Source organism: Capricornis sumatraensis, chromosome 1, assembly GCF_032405125.1.
Source record: "Capricornis sumatraensis isolate serow.1 chromosome 1, serow.2, whole genome shotgun sequence".
NCBI lineage: Eukaryota > Metazoa > Chordata > Mammalia > Artiodactyla > Bovidae > Capricornis > Capricornis sumatraensis.
This window is the reverse complement of record NC_091069.1, coordinates 198,807,941-198,828,953: the sequence shown is the minus strand read 5'-3', so window position 1 is coordinate 198,828,953 and position 21,013 is coordinate 198,807,941. Positions and strand designations below refer to the sequence as shown.

The 21,013-nt window shown below is 36.7% G+C and overlaps 1 non-coding gene across 1 annotated transcript; it reads right to left on the bottom strand.

Annotated features, from left to right (window-relative positions):
- Positions 1-2,512: 2,512 nt before the first annotated feature.
- LOC138093936 (small nucleolar RNA SNORA56) lies at positions 2,513-2,641 on the bottom strand. The gene has a single exon (XR_011146177.1). It is a non-coding gene; the product is annotated as a small nucleolar RNA SNORA56 (small nucleolar RNA).
- Positions 2,642-21,013: the final 18,372 nt, after the last annotated feature.

Here is a 21,013-nt window from a genome sequence, read left to right as displayed (position 1 = left end):
TATTTGATTTTTATTTTATTGTTCTGTTTCTTTATGTGTTTTGACAGTTGTCTGAAAACAGATATTCAAGAAAGGACTCCTGATTTCACCCAAATATTACAGTTTTACAATTTATTTGATCATAATTCTGTGAAGAAATGTATTGTTATTATAGTTTATTTTCATTATTTCACTTTAAATTTAGAAGTCTAAACTCAACTAGTAATGTCTGCTTTTGGCTATTTTTGCCATGTTCAAAATAACATGCTACCTGGAAAATAATATGATATCACTTGGTCATGAGATTAAAAAAAAAAGAAGAAGAAGAATGTGATAAACTGTGTAAATAGATCATTCATTGAAGTAATGTTTTAAAGTGCCCAAACTAGATGCTGTGTGTACTAGTGACGAAAAACAGACATAGAACTCACATATGCAGGAGTAGTCTTGTATATCTTATGTTCTAGTGGGGATACCATTACTCTTGCCTGGAGGATCCCATGGGCGGAGGAGCCTGGTAGGCTGCAATCCATGAGGTCGCAAAGAGTCAGACACAACTGAGCGACTTCACTTTCACTTTTCACTTTCATGCATTGGAGAAGGAAATGGCAACCCACTCCAGTGTTCTTGCCTAGAGAATTCCAGGGACGGGGGAGCCTGGTGGGCTGCTGTCTATGGGGTCGCACAGAGTCGGACACGACTGAAGCGACTTAGTAGCAGCAGCAGCAAGATCACACCAACAAATAAAGAGGAAAAGCAATTTCCTTATAATCTATTGGATGGATTGGACTTAGGTAAGTATGGAGAAGAGGCAGTTGTATTTCAGGTAAATGGTACAGAGTAAGTAGGAGGCACTGAGGGATTGAGGGAATGCCGAATAAATAGGCTCTGAGAGACATGGGGAGAAGCAAGAAGAGATGAGAGAAGTAAGCAGGAGCCAGGTAATCCTACAGAAAATTACAACTGTGACTAGACGAGAACGAATACCTGGTACTTAGAATTCAGTGACTGTTAGATTTATTTTTAATGTCAGTATACCCATGTCAGTTTTTAACATTACCTGGGGTTTCCATGTTTAACATACAGATACATACCTTACTACATATACAAATTTAAGACAAACTTTTATAGTTATATTGGTGATTAAGAGGAGCACAATTATTTTATATGGTATAAATTTAGATGTCATCTAAATCATTCCTCTTTCTCCCTTAGAAACTTAGTAACAATTGTAGCTAGCCAGTTCAAGATGAACCCAAACATTACTTTTTGTATTAAAATTCAACTATCTCTCCATGGTTTCAACTATATGATTATACTTTGTATATCATAGCAGAATATTTAATTAATTCCCATCATTTTAAACTAATGACTAATTTAAATTTTAAATAGTCTGTAATTAATTTTCATAGCTCATAGAAAAAATACTGAACATCTTACTAAGTTGCAGTTGAATAAGCTCTCCTCTTACTGAACACAAGAACTCCATGATATTAGCAGTAGGAAGTCTTCAGAATTCTTCCATCTATCATGGAATAGTTCTTCAGCTCCTTCTAAAAATAGCTCCTCACTGTTGTTGTTCTCTTTGCTATTATATGTAGACTATATGTAGGGTGTTTCATTTCTAAAATTGAAGACAATTATTATCTTGGTAATTGGGTATACTCCTCTGTGGGGGTGTTAGCATTTAAATCTGTCAGCATCAGCTTATTGATTGTTTTCAGGGTCAACATTAGAAGCACCATCAATAATCTCAGTACAATATAATGCTGCGCATGGTGCAAAGTATTTATTCGCTGAGTTGAACCTCATAATGTCAAGGGGAAAGCATAGTTAATAAGATAAGTACTTTTAGTGATATGGGAGCAGATATAGCAAATAGACTCATGATATTTATATGTCTTAATCATATTATTTTTTTCTTTTATAATGTGCTGACATGAGAAATCATTTTCTATCTTTTTTCAGTAAGGTTTTTATTTCTTCTTCCAGCTGACAGAGTGCTTAAAGTGGTCTCCACTACTTAGAACCATTTCCACTTTTATGTTCTTCTTCTTTTTTTGGTGGTGTCACTGTCCCCATCTCCAGGCTCACCTGCACTCTCTGGAGGAGCTTTGGCCTTCTTGCCCTTCTTTTTCTTTTCTTTCTTGACCAACCGTGGAGCTACTGGAGAGGTTTTGTCACTCTCACTCTCTTGTTTCCTGATTTGGAGTTTTTATGCATTAGCAACTGATGGCACCCCAGTCCAGTACTCTTGCCTAGAAAATCCCATGGATGGAGGAGCCTGGTAGGCTGCAGTCCATGGGGTCGCCCAGAGTCAGACACGACTGAGCGACTTCACTTTCACTCTTCACTTTCATGCATTGGAGAAGGAAATGGCAACCCACTCCAGTGTTCTTGCCTGGAGAATCCCAGGGATGGTGGAGCCTGGTGGGCTGCCGTCTATGGGGTCGCACAGAGTTGGACACGACTGAAGTGACTTAGCAGCAGCAGGGGGCTTTTACTGCTTTGGCCATGACCTCTCTCTGGCAAGTAATATATGGCAACTCCAAAGTCACCATGAAAACACTGATGTTAGACAGAAGAACTAACCACTTAACTATTGCAGATTGACTCCCTATAGAGTCTCACAAGCCAGACTGGAAAGGGATAACTGCTGCTTTTTCTATTTTACATTCTATATTTTATCCTTGTGAAAACAAACATTTAAAAATGTATTAAATTTCAATTACTTTATATTTTATACTTATTCTGACATACCTGCTTGGTGTTAGACTCAAAAAGAAGCCCCAAATGTCCACTTCAATAAGAAATTCAAGGTAAAGAGAAATTTAACCAGAGTCAAATATTGAATATATTTAAAAGAATAAATAATATAAAAATTTTCAAATATTATACAAACTTTAGTACCCCAATACAATTATAATTTATACATATTTATAAGTAGAGATACTGGTATAGATAGATATAGATTGTGTATGTTTATATGTAATTAAATACATTTACTTTTAACATTTTTCAGCCTTTTATTATTTCCTGAACTTTTTGCTTTAGCACTAGAGACTAATATTCATCATATTGTGCATGCAATTTAAAGTGAAAATGAGAATCTGTTTTTCAGAGCAATAGAGTATTCAATGCTTGGGTTGTACACAATAGCTTTGATTTTTAAGATTATATTAGGGAGAGTTTTAAAATAAACATTTATATTCATTTTAATTTTTAATTTAATTTTTATTAGATTTCAATACATTAAATTTAGGGAATATCCTCTAGAGAAGGAAATGACAACCTACTCCAGTATTCTTACTTGGGAAACCCTATGGACAGAAGAGTCTGGCATGGTGTCACAAAGAGTCAGACCTGACTTAGGGAGTAAACAATGACAACAAAGACTAATATGGCAGCTCATTGAAGAGAAACTATCTTTCACAATTGTGTTCTATAATTTACAGTTATACATAGTATCTGGGAAGTCATATGTTGATTAACTGAGTGGTTCTTTTATCATTCAATACATACTCTTGATCAAAATGCTTTGAAAACCACGAATGGAATTTTTTTTTCTTATCCTTGTAGGGACTTGACTGAAACTAACAAGGTATATCATGTTTAACAGTGAAACATTAGGTAAATTCCTATTAAGTCAGAAAGAAAGAGTTTTCTTATTACCTGGCCACTGTGATAAAGAGTAATTTAGTTGTGGATTGTTATTCTTAATTAAAATATGTTGTTTACTTCTTACTCTAGAAATAGTTCTTGGAGACAGTGCTTTGTAAGGGCAAAAATTAATTTTCGAGTTTGAATCCAGTATTAACTATTTAAACTTGTTTGAAGACAGTTAATGTATTTTCTTCAGAATCGTCATCTATAAATGAGTTAAAACAACAACAACGGAAATCTCTGTCACAGTTGTGAAAAGAACACCCTGAAGATAACATGAAAGCACTTTATAAGTAGCAGGGCAATAATAGATGGTATGATTACTAACAGAAATAATGAAAACGCTAAGCATAATATTTCTTTTTTGCTAATTATGAAAACATTTTATTTCCCCTCATTCTGCTTCTCCATGTTATTTAGTATTCTCTCTAAATATGCCACATTTTTTTCCACTCTGCCTTGACATTTGTTAGTTTTTTCCCTATTGCCCTTTCTCTATTTTCTCTGTTCATTAAAATAGTTCTCAGCCCTCAAGATCCATAAGAATACCAATTATCCTCTGTATTACTCTTTAAATTCCACACTCCTGCTTTCTTTTCTAGTTGGAGCAATCTCTTCCTCTTCTGCCCATCATGGAGCTTCTAGTATTCTTTTTATTAATTACTATTTTTGTTTGCCTCTAAATCCCTTGCTTCTTCAGTATAGTCTGTTAATCAGCAGTATGGACATCACCAGGGAGCTTGTTAGAAGTGCAGAATTCCAGGCTGCACCCTAGACCAAGATCCCTGGGTGATTCCCAGGCATATCACTGTTTGAGAAGAACTGCCCTAATTCATTACAAACTTCTTGAGGCGGAGGCATGGTAAAGGACAGCTTCCGGTTTTGCTGTAGTACCCTTCACAAGACTATACATTGTACAATGCTTTACATATAATAGGTGTGCCCTAATGAGTGTTGAGTTTAATTTTATGTTTATTATTTGAGGTGAGAAAAATCATATTTAGGAAAGTTCAGATGTTAGGACAGGCTGTTCTAAAGTGAGAGCAAGAAGAAAGCTATTCATTATTGATGCTACTCACATCAACTAATCAATATTTCTTGGTCATCAACTACTACTGTACTTTTTCATGCATAAAATATTAGTATGGATCCTTGATCTTATATAAAAAAAAAAAAGATCTTCAGTCTAACCTTCACCTTCAAAAAATTCATTTAGATAACTGAATCATAATATGGCTGCTTTGTCACCCTTGTAAATATTTAATGTATGCTATTGGAAGTCATGACAGAATTTTAAGGCATTGTACATTCAGAAATGACTGGTAAATATCAAGATATGATTTCATTAAATTATTTAAACAGATCAATCCATCACTTGTCTTAATTGTCTATAAAATAGTGAAAAATTTCATAAGCATCCTTTTCTGATTTATAATTGAAGATGATTTTATACAGTAAGAGATTTTCTTTTCCAGTGTATGGTTTAAATCAATTGTGATATTTTTCTTTTATATGTTTAATTTACTGTACTTTTCTGTGTAGAATTTCATCAAAAAATTAAGTGTTATGAGTATCATTAAGTCATTTTTACCTGCCTGTACTCACTAATTGCTGTGGATTAAATTAGGCACATCTTTAAGTGTAGATGGTTTCTTTCCATTGCCTAGAAAGTTGCAATGTGCTTCTCTTACTATCAGCTGATATGTACTTTGGGAATAGAAGCTAATTTTAACATTAGCCCAAGCAAAATGTAATTAGGACGGCTAATCTGCTGAAAAGTACCCCTAGCTAAAATCTCTTTTTTATGTAATGCTATTTTAATGGAAATGGCATTTTTATGAAGTGCAAGTGACAAAGACATGAATGATGCCTGTGAGCCTTTAATTTTGTGTGTTTCCTAATTTATTAGAAAAGGGTGAATAGAAACACTCCACTCCTACCATTTTGGATATGAAATAGATTTTTTAAGGTAGAATTCTTACTGTAAGCACTCACTTTTACTTAAAATAATTTTTAAAAATACCAAACCTAGGTCCTAACTGATTCTTTAAAAGGGCAATGTGTATGTGTGTGTGTGTAGCATGACAACCATTAGTAGAAGGGCTTTGGGAATTATGTTTTCTCATTACTGCCCTTTCTCATTACTGTGGATGATTGAAACTGACTTTGCATGTGCAACTTTCCTTTCATTTTCTTTAAGAATAGATACTCTGAATTTAGGATTTGGATATTAAGGGCAATTAAAGAGATTAATAATTCTCTTATAGATAACAAATAATATTGATACTACAAGCTATGAGTTCTTATTTTATGCTGGGAACTATGCTAAGTATTTCAGGCTTTTCTCACTTGATGCTGTAACAATTTTGTGAGAATACTCTCATTGCATAGATTATGAAGACTCAAGTTCAGGGACATTGAGACGCCTAGTAAATGAATGGACAAGCTAGGATTTTATTCTCTTTTGGCCTAAAGCCAATTTAATATTCTTAAAATAGGCTCTAGAGTCTCAATAAAAAATTTGTTTCTTAACACTGTGCTGCTGCTGCTGCTAAGTCGCTTCAGTCGTGTCCGACTCTGTGAGACCCCAGAGATGGCAGCCCACCAGGCTCCGCCATCCCTGGGATTCTCCAGGCAAGAACACTGGAGTGGGTTGCCATTTCCTTCTCCAATGTATGAAAGTGAAGAGTGAAAATGAAGTCACTCAGTCATGTCCGACTCTTCGCGACCCCATGGACTGCAGCCTACCAGGCTCTTCTGTTAATGGGATTTTCCAGGCAAGGATACTGGAGTGGGGTGCCATTGCCTTCTCGGAATACTGTGCTAGAAAGCACAATGACAGAGAAACATGTATACCTGTTACTGTTGTTTTCCTCTTAAATTGTGTCTGAAATGAATTTGGGACTTTAATTTTCACGTTACTAGATTGTAGGTTAAGTTTGAAAGACTTTTGCTTTGAAATCTGAAATGTCTGACTCTGTGTGACCCCATGGACTATATATATAGCCCACCAGGCTCCTCCATCCATGAAATTTTCCAGTCAAGAATACTGGAGTGGATAGCCATTCCCTTTTCCATGGGATCTTATTGATCCAAGGATCCAACCTGCATTGCAGGTAAATTTTTTACCATCGGAGCTACCAGAGAAGCCCAAATGTTCAAAACCATCTATGAAACACAACTTTACTTTTTACCTATTAGACTTGTGCTTAGGTGATTGTCTAACTAAATGGTCCTCAGAATGCAATGCTAATAACTTACCCAATTCTTTGTCAAAACTCAAGTTCTTTATGAAATAATTCTCCTTCTAAATTTAACAGTTTCTTTGTTTTGCTAACCCAGGCTGATTTCACCATTTAACTTTAATTTGAATCTGATAAAAGTTATAATATTCTGAATTTTGATTATATTGCACCCTATTTTAGAGATTAAATCATTTTGATTAAGGCACTCAGCACTTTGGCTTCATGAAATAAGTGGAGAGTTAGTAATTACAAAATTAGACATGTGAATCCATATTCTGCCACTTACCTAGTATCTACTAGGGAGAGTGTTTCCAAAGCAGTAGGGGGCTAAAGTAAAACTCATAGAAGGGTCACAGAATAGCATCCCAGGATACTTTAATTTTTAAAGGAAAACACAAAGATATTTGACATCTGTCAAACATCTATTGAATACTATGCAAATTGCTATTTTGAAGTTCATTGTTTCAATGTTAGATTGTACTATATCTCTTTGATGCTATCATATATTTTTGTTGTTATTTAGTCACTAAGTCTGGAGAAGACAATTGCACCCTACTCCAGTACTCTTGCCTGGACAATCCCATGGGTGGAGGAGCCTGGTAGTCTGGAGTCCATGGGGTCGTGAAGAGTTGAACAAAACTGAGCGACTTCAGTTTCACTTTTCACTTTCATGCATTGAAGGAAATGGCATCCTACTCCAATGTTCTTGCCTGGAGAATCCCAGGGACGGCAGAGCCTGGTGGGCTGCCGTCTATGGGGTTGCACAGAGTCGAACACGATTGAAGTGACTTAGCAGCAGCAGCAGCAGCAGTAGTCACTAAGTCATGTGCAACTCTTTTTATGACCCCATGACCCCACCTGCCAGGCTCCTGTGTCCATGGAATTTCCCAGGCAAGAATATTGGAATGAGTTGCAATTTCTTTCTCCAGGAGATCTTCCTGACTCAGGGGTTGAACCCATGTCTCCTGCATTGCAGGTAGATTCTTTACCATTGAGCCACCAGGGAAAGCCATCATATATTTACAAAACTGGATTTTAAGTTTGATTGCTAAAAGCAACTACCACATGAATAGCAATATAGAAAGGAAATGAATATGGTGGTGTCCAGTATTTCTCTTTTTTTTTATTGTTTCCAACTTAATTTATTAACAAAAAAGAATTTATTTTAAATGTGCTTTTATGAAGCATGGCAGGCTACAGTCCATGGGGTGGAAAAGAGTCAGACACAATGGAACGACTAACAGAATCTTTCTTTATTTCTATATTAAGCTTGTAATTCACCAAGTTAGAAAAATGCTAAAACAATTCAAAGAAAAGGAAAGAAGAATCAACAAAGACAAGAACAAGCAATACTTCAGGAAATGCAAAATGTCAGAGCAATTTTTTTTTTCATTTTTTGAAATATATTTTTAATTGGAGGATACTTTTCTCTATAATTTTGTGTCAGTTTCTGCCATACATCAAAATGAATCAGTCATAGGCTATATAAGTCTCTTCAAAATATGGTGTTGAAATAAATGAATATTCACATATGAAAGCATGAATTTGGATCCTTACTTTACAATACATACAAACATCAACCCCAAATGGATTAAATATTTAGATATAAGACAAGGAAATATAAAACTCTTTGGGGAAAATGTAGGGGGAAAGCTTCATGGTAATGGTCTTGGCAGTGACTTCTTCGATATGAGCTCAAAAGCACAAAGAAGGAGAAACAGAAAAGTGGGACTATGTCAAACAAAAATCTCCTACATAGCAAAGAATGCAAATGACAGAGTGGAAAAACAACTTCTAGAATGGGAAAATTTTTTCAGACTATATACCTAATTAGGGGGTTAATATCCAAAATATATAAGGAAGCCCTTTAACTAAAACCTAAGTAAAAGTGAGCAAAAAAATTTAAAAAGACATTTCTCCAAAGAAGCCACACAAGTAGCAATTGGGTATATTTGATTAATACTTCTTTTTCTAAGTTTTGGAAGTGGAAATTTAGGTTCTTTATTTATAATCTTTATTCTTTGTTAATATAGGTGTTTCAGGTTATAAATTTCTACTTAAGCTCTGTATTAGCTGCATGCATGCTAAGTCACTTCAGTCGTGTCTGACTCTTTACAATGCTATGGACTGTAGTCTGCCAGGCTCCTCTGTCCATGGGATTCTCCAAGCAAGAATACTGGAGTAGGTTGCCATGCCCTTCTCCAGGGGATCTTCACAACCCCAGGGTTTGAACCTACATCTCTTAAGTCTTCTGCGTTGGCAGGCAGATTCTTTACCATTAGCTCCACCTCGGAAGTCCAAGTATTAGCTACATTCTATTAGTTTTGGTATATTATATCTTCATTTTAATTTTCATTAATCTCAAGCTATTTTCCATTTTTCTTTTGATTTCATCCTTAAACCATTGTTTATTTATGAGGATATTGTTTAACTTCCAAAAACCTGTGCATTTTCCAATCTTTCTTTGTTACTGATTTTTAGTTTCAGTCCCTTGTCATTGAGAACATACTTTGTATTGCATTAATCATTTAAATTTATTGAGACTTGTTTAATGCTCTAGTATATGAACAATTCTAGAAAATATTCTTAAGGGGAATGTCTGTTCTGCTGTTGTTTGGTGTATTATCCTATTAGGTTTAGTGTCATTCAGCCTTCTATTTCCTTATTGAAATTCTGCTAGGTGCTCTATGCATTATAGAATGTAAAGTCTCCAAATATTATTGTCTGTTTCTTCCTTTATCCTGTCAGATTTTACTTTATATTTTTGGACACTTTAAGGCACATATATGCTTTTTATATTTTCCTAGAAAATTTATGACCAACCTGGATACAATATTGAAAAGCAGAGACATTACTTTGCCAACAAAGGTCCATCTAGTCAAGGCTATGGTTTTTCCAGTGGTCATGTATGGATGTGAGAGTTGGACTATAAAGAAAGCTGAGGGCCGAAGAATTGATGCTTTTGAACTGTGGTGTTGGAGAAGACTCTTGAGAGTCCCCTGGACTGCAAGGAGATCCAACCAGTCCATCCTAAAGGAGATCAGCCCTGGGTGTTCTTTGGAAGGAATGATGCTAAAGCTGAAGCTCCAGTACTTTGGCCACCTCCTGCAAAGAGTTGACTCATTGGAAAAGACTCTGATGCTGGGAGGGATTCGGGGCAGGAGGAGAAGGGGACGACAGAGGATGAGATGGCTGGATGGCATCACCGACTCAGTGGACGTGAGTCTGAGTGAACTCCGGGAGTTGGTGATAGACAGGGAGGCCTGGCGTGCTGCAATTCATGGGGTCACAAAGAGTCGGACACAACTAAGTGACTGAACTGAACTGAACTGATCTTCTTGATAGTTTGATTCTTTTATTAAAATAAAATGTCCTTGTCTCTAGTAACATGTTTTGTTTTTTTTTGTTCTAAAATCTTTTCTTTCTAATAGTATTATAGTCATTCCACTTTCTTATGGTTGCTGGTTGTGTGATACACATACTTTTGTAGACAGCATATAGCTGGATGTTGTTTTATGTAATCAGACAATCTCTGTCTTTTGATTGGAGTGTCACATTTAATGTTTATTAGATAGCTTTTGATATAACTGGATCTACATCTGCCCTTTACTTTTGATTCTATGTAACTCTCATGGGTTTTTTGTTTCTCTGTTCCTTCCTTACTTCATATTTTTGCATAAAGTGTTTTCTGAAATAACATTTTAATTCCTTGAATGAGTTTTTATTATAGTTTTTGAGATATTTTCTTAGTAGTTTCTCTAGTATTTAACCATATTTATCTCAGTTTATTATAATCTACTTCAGATTTGTACTTAATTCTGAGATTTAGGACTCTTAACTTCTTTATAGGTATTGCATTTTATGCTATTATTTTATATAGATATTACATTTCTAAATTTTGCTCACCCAACAATATTTTATTATAATTATTACTTTATATAATTTGGTAACTTTTATAGAAGCAGAAAGAAAAAAGAGCAAGTATTTATTTATGATGTTTGTTATATTTACCTTCTTATTTAACATACCTCATTCTTATCTATTCCTGTGAATTCAAGTTAGCATCTGGGATGGTCATGGTTTTAGCAGGGATATCTTTGACTTTCTTTTCACCAATTTCTCTCTTAATCTATGTACCTTTGTCCATATCACAGCTAGCTGTTAGGCTCTGATAATTCCAGGTACAGTTTCTGAGGTCAGTCTCTGAGGTTGTTGTAATCCTGATAAGGCTCTTATTAACTGTCATTCCCCCTGGTCCTCTCTAATAAACCAGTTGGCTTATGGTTTAGCTTATTTCTCTCTTGAAGCTACCACCTTTTCTTACTTGCCACTGAATATCCATTGTTGTTTAGAGTAACCTTAGGCTTAAACTTCCCTACACTATGTTCAATATAAAATCAGTTCCCTTGGGAGAGCTTCAGATATCTCTGTTCTGATAATCTGTTCTCCCCCTAGGCACAATCTCCAAATAATGACTAAGGAATTGGGAACAGGTTATGTGGCCTGGTCCTCTTGGAGTACCACTCACTCACTTCAATTGCTCGGTCATGTCTGACTCTTTGCGACCCCATGAATCGCAGCACGCCAGGCATCCATGTCCATCATCAACTCCGGAGTTTACTCAAACTCATGTCCATCAAGTCAGTGATGCCATCCGGCCATCTCATCCATGTTGTACCCTTCTCCTCTTACTCCCTATCCCTCCCATTTCAGGGTCTTTTCCAATGAGTCAACTCTTCGTATGTGGTGGCCAAATTATTGAAGTTTCAGCTTTAGCATCATTCTTTCCAATGAACACCCAGGACTGATCTCCTTTAGGATGGATTGGTTGGATCTCCTTGCAGTCCAAGGGACTTTCAAGAGTCATCGCCAACACCACAGTTCAAAAGCATCAATTCTCTGGCGCTCAGCTTTCTTCGCAGTCCAACTCTCACATCCATACATTACCACTGGAAAAATCGTAGCCTTGACAAAATGGACCTTTGCTGGCAAAGTAGTGTCTCTACTTCTCAATTTGCTGTCTAGGTTGGTCATAACTTTCCTTCCAAGGAGTAAGCATCTTTTAATTTAATGGCTGCAATCACCATCTGTGTGATTTTGGAGCCCCCAAAAATAAAGTCTGACACTGTTTACACTGTTTCCCCATCTATTTCCCATGAAGTGATGGGACCAGATGGCATGATCTTAGTTTTCTGAATGTTGAGCTTGAAGCCATCTTTTTCACTCTCCTCTTTCACTTTCATCAAGAAGCTCTTTAGTTGTTCTTCATTTTCTGACATAAGGGTGGAGTCATCTGCATATCTGAGGTTATTGATATTTCTCCCAGCAATCTTGATTCCAGCTTATGCTTCTTCCAGCCCAGTGTTTCTCATGATATACTCTGCATATAAGTTAAATAAGCAGGGTGACAATATACAGCCTTGACGTACTCCTTTTTCTATTTGGAACCAGTCTGTTGTTCCATGTCCAGTTCTAACTGTTGCTTCCTGACCTTAATATAGGTATCTCAAGAGGCAGGTCAGGTGGTCTGGTATTCCCATCTCTTTCAGAATTTTCCACAGTTTCTTGTGATCCACACAAAGGCTTTGTTTTATATATATATATATATTTAATTGGAGGTTAATTACTTTATAATAATGTATTGGTTTTGCCATACATCAAAATTAATCTGCCATTTGGCATAGTCAATAAAGCAGAAATAGATGTTTTTCTAGAACTCTTGCTTTTTCCATGATCCAGCAGATGTTGGCAATTTGATCTCTCATTCCTTTGCCTTTTCTAAAACCAGCTTGAACATCTGGAAGTTCACGATTCACGTAACCTGAAGCCTGGCTTGGAGAATTTTGAGCATTACTTTACTAGCGTGTGAGATGCGTGCAACTGTGTGGTAGTTTGAGCATTCTTTGGCATTGCCTTTCTTTGGAATTGGAATGAAAACTGACCTTTTCCAATCCTGTGGGCACTGCTGAGTTTTCCAAATTTGCTGGCATATTGAGTGAAGCACTTTCACAGCATCATCTTTTAGGATTTGAAATAGCTCAACTGGAATTCCATCACCTCCACTAGCATTGTTCATAGTGATGCTTTCTAAGGCCCACTTGACTTCACATTCCAGGATGTCTGGTTCTAGATGAGTGATCACACCATCATGATTATCTCGGTCATTAAGATCTTTTTTGTACAGTTCTTCTGTGTATTCTTGCCACCTCTTCTTAATATCTCCTGCTTCTGTTAGGTCCATACCATTTCTGTCCTTGATCGAGCCCATCTTTGCATGAAATGTTCCCTTGGTATCTCTAATTTTCTTGAAGAGATCTCTAGTCTTTCGCATTCTGTTGTTTTCCTCTATTTCTTTGCACTGATCACTGAGGAAGGCTTTCTTATCTCTCCTTGTTATTCTTTGGAACTCTGTGTTCAGATGCTTTTATCTTTCCTTTTCTCCTTTACTTTTCACTTCTCTTCTTCTCACAGCTATTTGTAAGACCTCCTCAGACAGCCATTTTGCCTTTTTGCATTTATTTTCCATGGGGATGGTCTTGATCCCTGTCTCCTGTACAATGTCACTCCATCCATAGATCATCAGGCACTCCATCTATCAGATCTAGTCCCTTAAATCTATTTCTCACTTTAACTGTATAATCATAAGGGATTTGATTTAGGTCGTACCTGAATGGTCTAGTGGTTTTCCCTACTTTCTTCAATTTAAGTCTGAATTTGGCAATAAGGAGTTCATGATCTGAGCCACAGTTGGCTCCCGGTTTTCTTTTTGCTGACTGTATAGTGCTTTTTACCATCTCAGGTGTAAAAGCAGAATGCTGTGTGGAATAGTAGCCTTTGATCTTTTTGCCTTGTCTTTGTTAGCATGGAACTTCATTCTCTAAGTAAGCTGGATTAAGGGCTACTGAGTTGCAGTATTCTTCATCTGTCATGCTTGTCATAAAAGTTCTGTGTTATGAGTGGGACTGTTTAGAGAAAGTGAATCCCTGCCTTCTTGGTCACACTCGCCTGGAATTTAATCTGTGCAACACAGAGAAGGAGGAAGATGAGGTATGCTTGTGGCCTGGCCCTCCTGTGGAGATATCATAGCCTGTCTGAGTGTTGGAGGGACAGGGAGCATTGAATTTTTAACCCCATCTATGGGACTCAGCTGGTAAAGAATCCAGGTGCAATGCGGGAGACCTGGATTCGATACCTGGGTTGGGAAGATCCCCAGGAGAAGGGAAAGGCTACCCACTCCAGTATTCTGGCCTGGAGAATTCCGTGGGCTGTATAGTTCATGGGGTCACAAAGAGTCAGACGGGACTGAGCGACTTTCACTTTCACTTTCTTTCATTTGGCCTGTAGTTTTAATCACACAGAGCTGGTGGGAGGGAAGGAAGGAAGCAGGCTGTGGCTCAAGCAACAGATTCTTACTATTTGTACTGAGATTGAGTAGATTTTCTTGAACAAATGTTTCCTTTTATACTGTGCACCTTTAGGACAATTTTCATAAACTTTAAATGCTCAGTTTTTATGTGATTTTTATTTGTTATGGCTGTCTCACTGGAGAAGGGAGTCTGGGAGCTCCTAATGTTGCCAAACTAGATGTTGTGCATTACCTTTGTCTTTTAGCCTTGGGCATCATGGAAAAAATTACTGAGATGCTAAGCTTACCATGAACAGAGAAAGTTGGGCATCTTTAACGACAAGTTACTAAAACTATCCCCATCTCAAATTTTTTGTAATTAAAGTAGGGATAATATATGGTTTTAGTATTAAATGAAATACAGCTATAAGTACTCCTTACCTATAAGAAGCCAATACTAAATTTGACTATTTTTATCTCATATGCTTTATAAGGATAATATATATACTATATGTAAAGTGTTATACAAAATTATGTACTTCTTTTTTTTAACTTTATTTATTTATTTTTTTAATTTTAAAATCTTTAATTCTTACATGTGTTCCCAAACATGAACCCCCCTCCCACCTCCCTCCCCATAACATCTCTGTGGGTCATCCCCATGCACCAGCCCCAAGCATGCTGTATCCTGCGTCAGACATAGACTGGCGATTCAATTCTTACATGATAGTATACATGATAGAATGCCATTCTCCCAAATCATCCCACCCTCTCCCTCTCCCTCTGAGTCCAAAAGTCCGTTATACACAGCTGTGTCTTTTTTCCTGTCTTGCATACAGGGTCGTCATTGCCATCTTTCTAAATTCCATATATATGTGTTAGTATACTGTATTGGTGTTTTTCTTTCTGGCTTACTTCACTCTGTATAATTGGCTCCAGTTTCATCCATCTCATCAGAACTGATTCAAATGAATTCTTTTTAATGGCTGAGTAATACTGCATTGTGTATATGTACCACAGCTTTCTTATCCATTCCTCTGCTGATGGACATCTAGGTTGTTTCCATGTCCTGGCTATTATAAACAGTGCTGCGATGAACATTGGGGTACATGTGTCTCTTTCAATTCTGGTTTCCTCGGTGTGTATGCCCAGCAGTGGGATTGCTGGGTCATAAGGTAGTTCTATTTGCAATTTTTTAAGGAATCTCCACACTGTTCTCCATAGTGGCTGTACTAGTTTGCATTCCCACCAACAGTGTAGGAGGGTTCCCTTTTCTCCACACCCTCTCCAGCATTTATTGCTTGCAGACTTTTGGATCACAGCCATTCTGACTGGTGTGAAGTGGTACCTCATTGTGGTTTTGATTTGCATTTCTCTGATAATGAGTGATGTTGAGCATCTTTTCATGTGTTTGTTAGCCATCCGTATGTCTTCTATGGACAGCTTATCTTTGACAAAGGAGGAAAGAATATACAATGGAGTAAAGACAATCTCTTTAACAAGTGGTGCTGGGAAAACTGGTCAACCACTTGTAAAAGAATGAAACTAGATCACTTTCTAACACCGCACACAAAAATAAACTCAAAATGGATTAAAGATCTAAATGTAAGACCAGAAACTATAAAACTCCTAGAGGAGAACATAGGCAAAACACTCTCCGACATAAATCACAGCAGGATCCTCTATGATCCACCTCCCAGAATTCTGGAAATAAAAGCAAAAATAAACAAATGGGATCTAATTAAAATTAAAAGCTTCTGCACAACAAAGGAAAATATAAGCAAGGTGAAAAGACAGCCTTCTGAATGGGAGAAAATAATAGCAAATGAAGCAATTGACAAACAACTAATCTCAAAAATATACAAGCAACTTATGCAGCTCAATTCCAGAAAAATAAACGACCCAATCAAAAAATGGGGGCCAAAGAACTAAATAGACATTTCTCCAAAGAAATTATGTACTTCTTAATATAGCTTTTAAATATTTTCCTACGTTGCTCTGTTTTTTGTTAGTTAAACCCGATGATACAGTAACTGATATTGAGTATCCTCTTTGTAGAGGCATAGGTGAATTCATGCTTTTTGTGAAATTCAGCATGTAGATGTAAATAGAATCCAGTAAAAAAAAAAAAAAATGAAAATCAATGCTCGGCATCCCTTTAAGGCTGTGATCAAAGTAGAAGCCTTAGTAAATAATATTTCTTGGGGATTAAAACCCAGTAGATGATAATTGTCCAACTTGGCCCTTGACCATTAGTGCTTCACATCTGGTCATTACTCACCAGGATTTTCTTGGCCTTGATCATTACTACCTAATTTGAGTCCATTTAGAACTGAATGCCAAAGCCCATGCAGCTTGAATGTACGAAAGCCTGCTGTTTTATGACATGGAGAGCTTACTGCATTTCATTTCCTTAATTCATGTCAAACTTTCAAATGGTTTTACTTAGAAGTAGTAGTCTACAGGGCCCTGAGTCTTAAAACACATTTTGTCTATAAGCTCCAAAAATATTTTCTAAAATATTATTTAGATTATGAATTGTTCATGTTTCAGTTCTTATTTCACTAACAAGAAAATTTATAAGTCTAGTATTCAGAATCTATGACCAAAAAGATAATACAACTTTTATTTTGTTTCTTAGTTGAAAAAGTATAGATAAACAATACAACAGGGATTATGTTGGAAAGGTCGATGTGACATGGTATCTTTGAATTGCCTGTAAACAGGTAATAATACTTGTGTACTATTCAGAGTTGGGGGGTGAAATTGAAAAACTAAGAAAGGAAATAAGTTCTTCTTTCATAAAATCTCATAGAACAGTGTTTATGATACAGTCATTTAATATATGTACAATTGTAGAGAATCTAAATAATTGTTTTATACAAATGTAGGAGTATATAGAAGCCAATATATAAATAAGTTCTTAAAGAAACTGTACAGTAAATTTTCAAGCACTTTTTCAAAGTTAAAAAATTAAGATGAATATTAGTAAAATGAGGGAGAGAGGTATAGGCAGCAAGGAATACAAAGAATAATATAAAGAATGAAAGATAAAGAGGAAATTCAAAAGTCAATAAGTCGGTATACCGTGGATAATGATAACATCTGTGTATCTTCCAGAGTGTTTTGTATACAGTTGCCTTCCAATATCCTGCCTCTAGTTAGCAATCATTTGACTGAAGAAAGAAGAAGCCACACCCACTCTAAGCATCCTAAAGGGGCTCATTACAAAGATCTTGAGAAATAACAGGGAATTCATTTGTCAGCAATTTCATTGGGCTTCATGCAAACTGGAAAAATGTAGTTTTTTCTATCTTTAGGACATTTATTCTTTTCTCTTTATTTCTTTCTTTGCACATTTATTTTATTTACTTCTGCAAACTGATTATCTTTGCAAGGGCCTCAGTCCTGGCTGCTTCATAATTTCAGTCCATATGTTACTTGATCCCACCTAAGTGCCAGCATGGACCCTCTTTTGCTGTACAGTTCCCCATCTCTTCTTCTTAATCACTGACTCAGAATCTCTGACCTAATTTTAAATTTCATATAGAGAGAATATAATTTGCTGAACGTGTATAAGTTGTCTGCTTTTAGTCAAATTACTATGGTTGAAAGGATGACGTCTATGATATGTTGCTGTTCTTTAGAAGGCTGTAGGTTGAACTGGTTCTTTAAGAAAGTGAGATGTATTTACATATCTACTATGTGCTGTCTAGTAAACTCCTTGAGGGAAGATATCATGTCTTATTAATTTCTTTCCCTAGCTCCTTGCACAGCACCTTCTTCTCTTCAAGGGCAGTTTGCATTTCTGTCTCCAGGGAGCAGTACTGTTGACATAAATGAATAGAAAATTCCAGTCCCTAGTTTTTAAATGGATATCATCAAGGTAACTTGCCTTGGAACAATGGTTAACTATTTTTGGAAAGTGGACTTCGTTGAGCAAACTTTGAAGACATTTTCCATTCCTGGGAATGAAGCAACCAAGAGTAGCACCTATCCAATATTGTAGACCAGTGATTCCCAAACTATTTATAGTAGTTTCATTTATGCCAAAATTTTACACAGAATAAAAATAAATTATATATATAATATATTTTGCTGTCTATTTGCTATAATATATAATATATATATTATATATATATAGAGAGAGAATGCATAGTTAAAGCAGGTGTAAACTGTCAAGCTTAAACTATTGACCTTCTTTGCTCTGTTCCTCCTCCGACATGCCTACTGCTAAACCTAGAGGAACATCTACAGAATCCAAGGGCTCCAGAAATCATTGCTTTTAGGTGAGAAGCAAAGAAATTTTATTCTAATTTTCTCAGGGTTTGAGAATATTTATAATTTTGCTGCTGCTGCTGCTGCTAAGTTGCTTCAGTTGTGTCCTACTCTGTGTGACCCTGTAGATGGCAGCCCACCAGGCTCCCCTGTCCCTGAGATTCTCCAGACAAGAACACTGGAGTGGGTTGCCATTTCCTTCTCCAATGCATGAAAATGAAAAGTGAAAGTGAAGTTGCTCAGTCGTGTCTGACTCTTAGTGACCCCATGGACTGCAGCCCACCAGGCTCCTCTGTCCATGGGATTTTCCAGGCAAGAGTACTGGAGTAGGGTGGCATTGCCTTCTCCATTATAATTTTAAGCACACAAAAATAGGATACAAAAATTTTTGTGATGACATAGAAAAGAATTTTATTGTATAATTTTTCCATAGAAACTCATTTATTCACTGAACTTGTATGCTTGATGGTACAATATGAACATATCCTGTATCCTGTGCTTGATGAGAGTATGTGAAATGCTGCTCTGACAGTATTAAATTAACATTTGTCTTTATACTGATGCCCTTGTTTACTGCATATGTTGCTAACAGCAGCAGTTTAAGGGGCTCTGTAGGGCTGGAGAAACCATGCATTCAGGATGCCTGTGTGCAGCTGATAACAGTCCAGTTACATGCCTATGAATGTAGTCAGGAGACAGATCTGTAGATTTGCTTCTCCACATTCTGATACCATGAGCTAATGGGAGCAAGGTTTAGGGGGTCTTAGTGTGTTAATGGGCTTCCCAGGTGGCTCAGTGGGTAAAGAACCGGCCTGCAATGCAGGAGACACTGGAGATATGGGTTCAATTTCTGGGTTGGGAAGATTCCCTTGGAGTAGGGAACAGTGACCCATTTCAGTATTCTTGCCTGGAGAATCCCATGGGCAGAGGAGCCTGGCAGGCTACAGTCCATAGGTCACAAAGAGTTGGACATGACTGAAGTGATTGAGCACACACAAGCGCAATATGAACCAGACAAGACCTCTGTTATATGTACAGAGCCTACACTAGAACTATGTGAAATGAGAACGTTTCAATTTCATTACACTTAGTGCAATGTAGACACCTTACTTAGAACTGTCAGTGGAAAAGAACTGGCAAATATTTCAGTACTCAGAATGAGTTCAGGTGTTCTTCCACTCTCACTTTTCTCCTGAACCATGGACTTAAGACTACCGTTGGTATAACCATTGGCTCTTTTTGTTTCTGTTTGGTGTTTTTGATTTCCCTCCTACTCTCCAATATGAATTAAAACTTTGATTTTCCAACAAAAATAGCAAACTATCTGAAAATTGTATAGACTGCATAACTAGGTTAGTGTAACAATATTGTGCTGAAGCAAGAAGAAATAAATAATTCTGCATACACTGGAAAATGTTATAAAATTTTTTGCCTGTGAGAATGCAATGTTGGAATAGCAATTAAAAAAAAGAATCAAATGTGTTTGTCTAAGCCTAATGTATCTTCACACAACTGTAGATGTTAGAACTAAAAGGGAATTTAGAATTCATTGTTGGCATTATGATTGCCTGCTAGGTATCCATTCATCATTTTTCTGAATTTGCAACAGAATTTCAGCCTTGTTCAGGGTGGAAATGTGCCCAACTTCAACTAATGGAAGTGCTATACCTCTAAGGAGCTTTTAGACATTTTGAGAGTCCCTTGGACTGCAAGAAGATCCAATCAGTCAATCCTAAAAGAAATCAGTCCTGAATATTCATTGGAAGGACTGATGCTGGAGGTGAAGCTAAAATACTTCGGCCACCTGATGCAAAGAACCGACTCACTGAAAAAGACCCTGATGCTGGGAAGATTGAAGGCTGGAGAAGGGGATGACAGAGGATGAGATGGTTGCATGGTATCACCAACACAATGGACATGAGTTTGAGTAGGCTCCCAGAGTTGGTAATGGACAGGGAAGCCTGGTGTGCTGCAGTCCATGGGGTTAGAAAGAGTCGTACATGACTGAGTGACTGAGCTGAACTGAATGGAGGATATTTTAGAGTGTCAAAAAAACTAAAAGGTGATATTGACGTTAAATGCCCTTGGGTTGTAGATACTAAATGTTCTGGAATATGCAGAACAGTCCTGCATAACAAAGAATTTTCTAATTAAAATATTCCTGGTTTTCCCGTTAAGAAATACTGGTTTAAACCAATTCTGCTAATCATGTTGCCCTCTCTGTTCAGTGTACTTTTTTAAATTTATATGAATATATGTCCCAGTTCTGCAAAGTGAGATAGAAGAGGGAGTACCCTAGAGTGTGATGGGAGGTGTGTTCAGGAAAAATATAGCACTGCTTTTTGGTGTAAAGTAGACAGATATGACTTATATACTGAAGCAAATATAGTTCATGGAACTATGGCGTGTTACAAGGAAGATTAAAAGACAGTGGCCAGATTTGGGATAGGAGACATATGGTAGCACCTGGGTGTCTTTTGATTAGCATAACTAATAATATTTC